Here is a 10,388-nt window from a genome sequence, read left to right on the forward strand (position 1 = left end):
TGGTTAGCACGTTAGGTTATGACCCTGCGGATCCGGGTTTGATCCTCGTCTGAGTATTTAATTTTTTTTTTTCATTTTTTTTAAGACATAATACTGTTAGGGTTGTTGAACATTTGAAGTTCTAAAGCAGCTGTTTTCTAAAAAAAAAAAAAAAAAAGACGTGATAGTGTAATTAGAAACTGAATTGCAAATGTCATTATATTAATATAGTTAGTCGTGAATTGAGGTGGGCCGGTCTGAGGCTTGAAACTCCAGGGCTGAAAAGGAGTCCCACTCCGGCCCTGTTTTTACATTATGTCTACATCGTACTATTAGTTTATATTTCCAAACTTTTACATTGTCATCCTGAAAGAACATTTTGTATTTTGATTGATACCACTGCACTTTTTTTTTTAGCTCTTTTTGTAAGCAAAACTCATCAATCATCCGTCTCAGCATTCAAGAGAAGGTGGCATTTTCTTGTGCAACAATTAAGACGATGATTTGTCCTTTCCAATAATGAATCTCTTATTAATCTTCACGCCATGAAGCGGATTCCCAAGAAACTCAACAAGAGCTAAAGCATTCCGGTTTTAACTGCCTCCATTGTTACGCCTGGGAGTGAAACCATTTGTAATGATGACACAAGTAATTTATGGGAAAGTAATTTTTAATGCATTTACAGCTTATGAGCTCTGAGCATATCCTTTTCCCCTTTTAAAAAGCCCTCGCCGCTTATGAACTCACCATTCATTCTCAAAACGGCATTGGTAATTGCGGCGCCAGGTTCTTTTGAAGGAGAAATAAAAAAAAAGACATTTCTGTCTTTCACCGCTTTCCTGAGCCAATGCTGATTGGTGGACATGTGACGTACTGCAATTTGAGGGCATTCGGGGAGCGAGCAGGTCTTTATCCCCGTAGTTTCATTTTCATTTCCACTGAGCCGAGCTAGAGTCCGGCTGCCATTCTATATTCAAGATGTGTGCTTGCGGAGCTTTATTTTGTGGGTTATTGCGTCTTGCTTACCTGCAGTTCTCAGTGGGTCCGTCTTCTTTTCTGATTGCTCTGTCTCTGACAATGAGAGCCTGAGTATCCTCACGCTGAGAAAATTCATATCAGCCAAAACGACCAAACAAAAACCAGACCAGACCTTTTCTCGATTGCTAGCAGTTCCAGTTTCCTCTCAATTTAGCACTGTAAAAGCCATCCTGATCGTCTCAGTGTGGTGGACCCATTCTGGCAAGTAAAATAAAGAATAAAATTATGTTCATTATACTTTTACATGCTTCAACGCACACACACACACACACACACACACACACACACAGAAATATATATATATATATATATATATATATATATATGTATATATGTATATATGTATATATACATATATATACATATACATATATATACATATATATGCATATTTATATGTTTGTGTGTGTGTGTGTGTGTTGAAGTATGTAAAAGTATATATATATAATTAAAAATTCTTTACTCAGTTATAACAGCCTCATGACAGTCATGTTTATGACAAGCTATGTTGTTTTGGACGACAGCATGTTGCTCAGTGGTTAGCACTTTCACCTCACAGCAAAAAGGTCACTGGTTTGAGTCATGGGGTGCTCAGGTTTCCTCCACAGTCCATAGACATGTTCTATAGGTGAATTGGGTTAACAAAAAATTGGCTGTAGTGTACGTGTGTGTGTTTCCCATTACTAGGTTGCAGCTGGAAGGGCACCAGCAGCGTAAATCATATGCTGGAATAGTTGGTGGTTCATTCCGCTGTGGCAACCACTGATAAATAAAAGACTAAGCCGAAGAAAAATGAAAATGAATGTCGTTTTTGTTGTGTCAAATTTCCAAGACAAAGACAGGTTTTGACATCTTTGTTATGACAACTTTACATAAAGACATCTCAAACTATGTCACATTTTGCATTTAAAATGATGTAACCGAGCGAATGACACTTAATGACAGTTGTCATAATCTCACATAAAATCTCATTCATATTCATGACAGTCTTACGAACACAACACAAAGTGAACACGAAGCGCTACCAGTAAAACTATACGAACCTTGTTTGTTTACACCATGTTGATGTAGACAGCCAAGTCCCAAAGTGTCCTATATAGCGTCACAGGGCTGCAACACTTCAGTTCATGTCGCCACTTGTTTACAAAATGAAGCAAGTTGACACAGTTTTTGTAATCATCTTTCAAGCGGGTCGCCTCGAGGAGGGTGTTCAACTGGAGCAGAATCTGCGGGGTCCGTCCTCGTGAATGATGTTCACCCCAAAGAGGACAGTTTTGGGGGGAGTCTGCATATTGATCTAAAGCCGTGCTTAAAATAGAGTCGACAGGGAAAAATAGCAGGATCCCACGACACGTTAAGCTGGTTTAGAGTCATATGTGTTGAAAGATTTCAGCTCTTCCAATCAACAGTGTTTCTTGGCTCGGTACATAGAAACCAATTAGTCTCAACTAACTTGATTGGTAACTGAAATCAAACTCCACTGTAATAAATTACACAGCACACATTAATTCGTGTTGGGGCAACATGAAGGAACTAAGTTAACTTATTATATATATTTTTTTTATTTAAATGGATTGACTATAAAACAATTATGGGTCACTTTATTTTGATGGTCCGATTGTTGAATTTAAGTTACATTGCATCTACATGCCAATTAATTCTCATTAGATAAGAAGACAGTTAGGTTTGTGATTACGGTTGGGGTTAGTGTAAGTTGACATGTACTTGCAAAGTTTCTTATAGTCAGTCAAATGCTTGTTGAAAAAGCAGTATCAACAGATATTAAGCAGACAGTCTACTAATACTCAAATGGACCATCAAAATAAAGTGTTACCCAATTATGTCCCCAGACAATACTCAATAATTGTGTTGTTTCAGCTTAATGTAAATGGGTAGTTTATACAAACATCAAACCACCAGTGTAAATCCCGGGGGGGACATGTCCCCTCCCATCCGAGGGTTACACACACATATATATATATATATATATATATATATATATATATATATATACACAGCAAAATATGGGAACCCAAAACAACTCTATGGGTGTTAATTTCAACACTTTGAAAGTGTCTCATGGGGTCCACTCAAAACAAAGTTAAATCAACACTTTCAAAAGGGTTGGCACATTGACACCGAAGTAAGGGTTAATTTTAACTCTGGGCAGAGTTAAAAAATTTAACTATATTTAACACCGCCTGGTGTAATATATTTATTTTATTCAACTCTCTTGAGTGTAAATATGGTAAAAAGGTCAAATAGACTGTAAATTATAAAATAAAAAACATTTTATTTGAAAACATTCACCACTTCAACAATTCATTCAGTTTTTAAAATGCAACAATGTTAAATATGCTTTAATTGTTTTATTAGTACAGACAGTATCAACAAAATATGTATGACCAGTGCTCAAAAAGGCTGTTTCAGTCCTTTGGTCCAAACTTGATGTTTCATGAGAGCAATTTGAAAGTTCAATATAGCGTCACTCATAGTTTTCTTCTGATTGCATAGTTTTCTTCTGAAATTACATTTTAAACAACTTGGCGTGCAAATCTTTCACTTCTGGTGTTTCCTTGGTCTTCCATATCAAACACAGCAGTTTAAATTAAGGTATAAATGCTGTAAACTTGTGTGAAAACAAACTGGAGCTAGGAAATCTCATCAAGCATGTCCTGTGAAAGATGTGCTTCCCAGCCACAGGATGACCTTTTTATCCATGATGATGTAGCAGCTGCTGATCGCTCGTCTGGTGGTTCCTGATGCACGGATATAGGGTGATGCTCATCTAAGAACTCTTCAAGACTCCAGCATGACTAAGAAAAATGTTTGAAAACAAATTGCAATCAAATTCTATGATATATTTAAAAGAACATTTAAAGTAAATAAAACATTCAAGAAATCTAAACTCACCTTTTGAAAATCTTCATGATGATCCACAACTTGACTCTCCCAGCTGGTTGAGGTGACAGGATATGGAAAAGTAGAAAAAACACATACATCACTGTTGGATCTCCAAAAACAATTAGGTTAACCACTATGACTAGAACTGGAAAAACAGGCAGCTGTCTGTCCAGAATCCTGAATTTAACACAACACTTGGAGCAAAATTTAGAGGAGCTTAAAATCTTTTATATCATTTAGTGATGCTGACTTCCCCAAAATATTGGCCACAGTGTAAAAAATATTCATAAACTTACAGTTTTTCTGTAAGCGTGTGCGCGTGTGTGTGTGTGTGCATGCGTGTTTCTTTACCAGTTAGGCCCTTTCAAGTCCAGTATTGACGCCACCTTTCCTGGAGTCTAGCAGATGTTTCAGGTCCAAATAGAATCTAAAATATTAGGATAAGCAGAAGAGGAAAAGTGCAAAGCACAAAGCAAAGAGCAAAACATTATTTAAGTAATAGTTCACCCACAATACAAAACTTATCCCCTTCATGTCATTTGTTATTCTCTAATGTTCTAATACCCTCTCAGCTTATTGTGAAACAAATACAGAACTTTATCAAACATACCTTCATTATTATCACCACATATGACCAAGAAGGTGTGCTTGGTCATTCCACCAACTTTGGAAATACACCATCCGTCTCTAATCAGCCAATCGTCACAGGGTCTTGTGTTATTGTATGGAAAACTGTAGCTGTTAAAAAAACAAAACATTAGTATCTAACACATATGCATAACCTTCAGATTAAAAAAGAGAGATGAACATCACAAAGTATGCCTCACACTTTTTCAGATATCTTTTGATTCAGATGTTGATTATTGATAATAAATCTACAAATCAAACCTGTATCATCATTAGGCTGCTCAAATATGAATCAGTTGATTAATTTTACAGACAGGTGGCTGTTTACAATGCACTAAATTGTCTTTAAGTTTAAGTTTAGCCTAAAGTTTTAAGCACAATATCATGCGGGAAAAAAGCTTGACTAAGATGTTCCTGACGACAGAAATAGCCTAACTTACTAACGTCAGACATCCCGAGTTGGGAAAAGTCATTTTCGGGGGATACAGAGTTGATTTGCGGGAGGTAGCGGGAGAAATGAGTACCTGAAGAGCGGTGGGATGAGTTGCGCACGACGTACCTGAAGAGCTGGGAGGGATGCGGTGGAGAGGGGTGTGCAAAGTGTTTAATGACCGGGCGGGAGACGCGCGATTTCCGGGAGATTATCATTCATTTGCGGGCATCTACTTGGGCATCTGGGAATCTCTGTGCATTTGCGGGATAACGTTAACGTTAGTCCCGCAACTTCCGGGAGACTTCTGTAACGTTAAATGTCTGAGTGCAAACGCGGTCATTTAAGGACATTAATGTTAACATTCCGACTTTAATGGTTGTCAACACTTAATATAATTCAAGCGTACGTTATCACAGAGTCTATGGACTAACGGTATATGGACGGCCACGAATGAACCAGTTAAAAAGGGCCGCGGTGTTTAAAATAACCAAATTAACATACACGAATAACAAACAATCATATGTTTTAGTCAGGAAGCCTTTTACAAGTAAGCATATGTTTATTTACTCACCAGATATGTTTTAGAAACTCTCCAGAGTTTATGGAAACCGTCCTGTGTTACTGGGCAGAGTAAGTTAGGCTAGGCGGCTCGGACTCTGGGGATTCCCTCGCTAGTTTGCTTCGAATTAAAGGAGAAGTGTCGATTTTATTTTACAGATGGGTAACAACGCACAAAATGGCATTAAGCGTGACAGAAATGTGTTGAAAATGTACATTTGATGTTTTTATGCACTATGTATGCGTGGGTATATATAAAAAATATTCTTGAAAAAAGTCAATAGTACTGCAGTTAAGCTAGATACACAAACGACCATGAATGAACCGCAGAAGTTTAAAATTGTCACTCCATTCTAAAGTTATTAACTTAACAACATGTTTACAACTGTATTTCCTTAAAGAAAGTCAGTAAAATACCAACATTTAGGTAGTTTGACTCACCAGTTGCTGTTCTAAACCTGGAAAATGGCGGCTGGAAAATTCTTCAGTGACTGGGGCTGCATGAATTCCCGGATGTTGGAAATAACACCACCAAGTGTTGAAAAGATAACTCCTTGATTTCGCACTGAATAAAATCAATTCTAACTCTTATTATATTCATTTATCAAAATATAACTCTTTAACGTCAACACTTTACTCTGAAATGCTTCAACACCGAGAATTTAACTCTGATGAATTTGCTGTGTGTATATATATATATATATATATATATATATATATATATATATATATATAATTATTAAATTATAATATATAATTATATATATATAATTGTGAAAAAAATATGTATATATACCTAAAATAATTGTCTAAGTAGAAAGAAAACCGCATTTATCATTTAAAATGTATTTACAAACAGTTGAGTTCCCCCTCCCCTTCCTCAAAATGGTTTGGTCCACTGTGTGCTTTTTGTCCATCATCTCACCTACTCACATACATGCACACGTCAGGTGTGCGGCTGCAGTTGTGTTAAGTAGGGGGTTTCATCCACCTTAAATAAAGCGATTCTCTTCAATGTAGTTAATACAGACTCATTCAAAAATTAGTTGCGGCAAAAATGCTGATTACAGATGTAATTGTCCATGAGTCTGCTGTATTAGCGATTAAATTTACTTATCTAGTTAACGTTAGCTTGTTGCTAACGCTAAAGCTGTTTCTCATGTATTGTTTCATTTGTAACGACTTGGCATAATGTTAACTTAACATTAGCGACCACAATTAGCATATTGTTTAGCTTGGTATTTGCTAAATAAGCACTGTGCTACACTGTGCTCACTAACCCCACTATATTTTTTGTATAATCAGTTTCTATTCTGTTTTAAGTGACTCAATTAATTTGAAATTAAAATGTTTACCTTTTTTAATTCTTTGTTTTTATTGTTGTGATTATTTTTATGATAGTTTTGCAATCTTTATTTAAAGCACTTTAAATTTACCATTGTTTATACAATTTGCTACAGTATAAATAAACTTGCATTGCAGTGTCGTGTATTGGATAAAATGACAGAGAAAAAATACAAAAGATAATTTTTCAGTGCAGCTAAACACCAAGTACAAAAACTTCACATATTAGGCAATTTGGCTTTAAGAATGAGTGCTTATAAAAAATACTAATGTCACAATATCAATCACAGACACAAGGAGAAATAAATGATTGAGGATCAGGCAGAGCAGGGCCAGTCAGGTGTACAGTGTCAGGTAAGGGTGTTGTGCTTTATTGAAGGAATAATGACAATTATTTTTGGGTGAACAATTTTTTTTTTATGTTTTCGGAGTTGTGGCTGTTTAGCAGATTTCACAGGCTCACTGATTTACAATATGCTCTCTAAATTTAACAAGTGTAATGTAAACACGTTAGTTATTATGAGTATGGAAAATGTCTTTTTGCATTTATTCTGCTTCAGGAGTCAGTCAGTTGACCGTAAACAACACAACAAATAATGCAATAAATAGTTTTGAAGAAAACTTTGCTTTGTTGTTGAACCTGAAAAAGACTTTGAAAATAATAATAATCATGTAGTCTCCATGCTATAATAATAATGATGAAACCATTTTTAACTGTGGGGACATATCTTTATTAGTACAATTCAGTTGTATTATTTGTGTCCCCTTCAAAAAAAAAATACTCGAAAGAAATTGTATAATTACTACCCCCCCCCCCCCCCCCCCACCCCAATTTAATTGTTTTATGTCAAATCTACTTACATTTGTAAAAACAATTAAATTAATTGTGGAACCCAACGCTTTTAACAGTACCATTTTTGAAAGACTAAACTTGATACAAAGTGGCATATCTTATAACCTAAAATGATTTAAATACAAACAAACAAACATTTAACCAGATTTTTATAAATAACATTTGATTATTATTTATTTTTTAAAATTTTTTTAATGAAAGACCAAATGTACGACAAAAACGAAAGAAAAACAAAAACTGAAAATAATTGGAACAAACAGCTAATTTGACTAGGCCACTTTAAAGGAAAAAATTGGGGAAAGACACAAAAAAATTATATAAAAAGAAAGCTAACAAACGAGAGTTAGATTTAAAAGAAAGAAAAATCAACAAAATAATAAGTGGAAAAAACTAAAAACAAAACATTTACCCTAAATAGATTTAGAATAAGAACAATTTACAACAATATTTTGTTTTCCACTGGCGGATTGAATTTGTCCAATCAATCAATCAATCAATCAATCAATCAATCAATCAATCAATCAATCAATCAATCAATCAATCAATCAATCAATCAATCAATCACTCAATTAATTAATACTGAAATAAAAGAAAAACTAAAAATAAATAAATAAATGAATAAAAATAAAATAATTTAAAAAACAGAAAATCAAACCAAACATTTTTTTTTGTCCAGCAACACTAAATAAATCAACAATCAAACAAACAAACAGACCTTTTTTGCTTCACAGGCACTAACTAAATACATGCGAATAAATTAACAAGACAAGCAAAATATAAAAGTATATGACCAGCACACACCCACACAAAAACAAATCAATTTGCTCCCTGAAACGACAACAAGACTTTACACACTGGTTTTGGAGTCAACACGTGTTGACAGTCTCCAGCTCTTCAAATCTCCAATTCCGTGGCTCGGTACTTTGAAACCAATTAGTCTCAACTGGTATTTAATTAGTAATTGATCCGTAGCCCATTTCGCTCAGCTGAAAACCAGCAGTTCCTACAGGCTCGTGCTAAAAAACAGGCCTTTATGCAGAGAGCGAACAGCCGTTTCCTCAGGCGTTTGAATTTACGGTAATTACTGCAGAATAATGTAATTGCCCACGTATTTAGCAGCAAGAATATGCGAGGAACAAAAAGCTCAGCGAGGTTTTATGCGGAGTGACTCTGACGGGTTGTATTCCTTCCAGCTGTATTGCACAAACTATAAATCTCCCTGCGACGTTTCTCCAGAAGCGGTTAATTACAATCTTTTCAATAAATTAACGAACTTGAGGCACCTGGCATAAGAAAAGAAATCCAGAGAAATGGAGCTCAAAAGCACTTGCTGCTCTTGGGAAATTGGATTCGTTTGCGACAATTAGTCAGCGATTGACACATTGACCAAAACGTCAGACCCACGGCGATAGGTTTGCTTAATATTTTGAGTCAGATCCACTGCTTGGAGTGTTGGAGTATAAAAAATAAACCTTTTCTGCATTACATAATAATTAAGCAATCGTTTGAAGCATACTTTTAGTGACTTTAGTAACTTTTTGGTTCAATAAAATAAAAGGTGGAAACAAACGCAAACAAAACAAATAAAAAATATACAAAATCAATGACTTCAAAGAGAATTTTAAGTAAAAACTTAACAACAAAAACAATGGAAAAATTGCCACGGATAAACAAATGATCAAAATAGGATTTTAATTTGATTTATGTCTGTTAAATAAATATAAATGTTAGATTTAAGGGTTAATTTTTAGTCATTGTCACAATCACCAGCAATCTAATAATAGCAGATCGCTGATAAAAACACAGAATGCTAAAGAACTACAAATCCGCCGTTACATGGACTACAGATCCCACCACACACTCACACCTATTCCGGTTGCCCACTGATTGCTAACACACACAGCTGAAGCTGTTCAGAACTGATTACATGGACTTTAAAAGCAGCACAGTCACACACTCTAGTTGCTGAGTCTTGTTTACTGTATGTGTGACATTACGACACGTCTCCCTAGTCTTGCCTTGCCGTGTTTGACCTTTTGCCTTGTTTTATTGTTTATGCTAGTGATGTGACGTTGTGCGCCGAGGCTTCGAAGCATGTATCACAAAAACGATACATCTCGCAGTGAAGCAGTGTACCGGAGCTTGATTCGTTTTGCCATCATCACGTGATCAGTGACGTTCGAAGCTTCATTTTCGCCTTTACCCACGTGACTGCTTCGAATTTTGATTCAAAGGTTTAAACACCCTCATAGTAAAGTGTATAGCGAGAGAATTGGCGTCTATTAAATACATTTGTTTCAAAGCACTGCACCAGTCCCACACACCAGTAATTAAACTAAACTACAATAGTATTTTTTAGTAAAAAGGTTTTGAACAATACTAAAGTGTATTAGCGTATTTTTTATGACTATCTTTAAAGAAAACCACCGCATATCGTAGTATTGTGTTTAACAGAGACGATCTGGTGAATGCGACCGTGAATGCGATCGTGAAGCAACGTTCACATAGCGTCATCCTAGAGCACTCCCCTCCCAATCAGGAATCGCTGGTTCGATCCCTGCTTGGAGCGAGACTAATTGTGTTATGATAAACTTTTGAATACCTTGGATTTTACTACAATCATCAGTTGTGTAATGTAATATATCTTGTGTA

The 10,388-nt window shown here is 35.5% G+C and overlaps 1 long non-coding RNA gene across 2 annotated transcripts; it reads right to left on the reverse strand.

Moving 5' to 3' along the window:
* Nucleotides 1–3,291: 3,291 nt before the first annotated feature.
* Nucleotides 3,292–6,028, reverse strand: LOC147838468 (uncharacterized). Of its 2 annotated transcripts, XR_015522521.1 has the most exons (6): nucleotides 5,981–6,028; nucleotides 5,553–5,660; nucleotides 4,532–4,659; nucleotides 4,273–4,348; nucleotides 3,931–3,973; nucleotides 3,293–3,833 (listed from the first exon to the last, which is right to left on the reverse strand). It is a non-coding gene; the product is annotated as an uncharacterized LOC147838468 (long non-coding RNA). The 2 variants fall into 2 exon arrangements; XR_015522522.1 differs by lacking the exon at nucleotides 5,553–5,660 and having other exon boundaries at nucleotides 3,292–3,833.
* Nucleotides 6,029–10,388: the final 4,360 nt, after the last annotated feature.

Source organism: Danio rerio, chromosome 22 (assembly GCF_052040795.2).
Source record: "Danio rerio strain M-AB ecotype USA chromosome 22, GRCz13ab, whole genome shotgun sequence".
Classification (NCBI taxonomy): domain Eukaryota; kingdom Metazoa; phylum Chordata; class Actinopteri; order Cypriniformes; family Danionidae; genus Danio; species Danio rerio.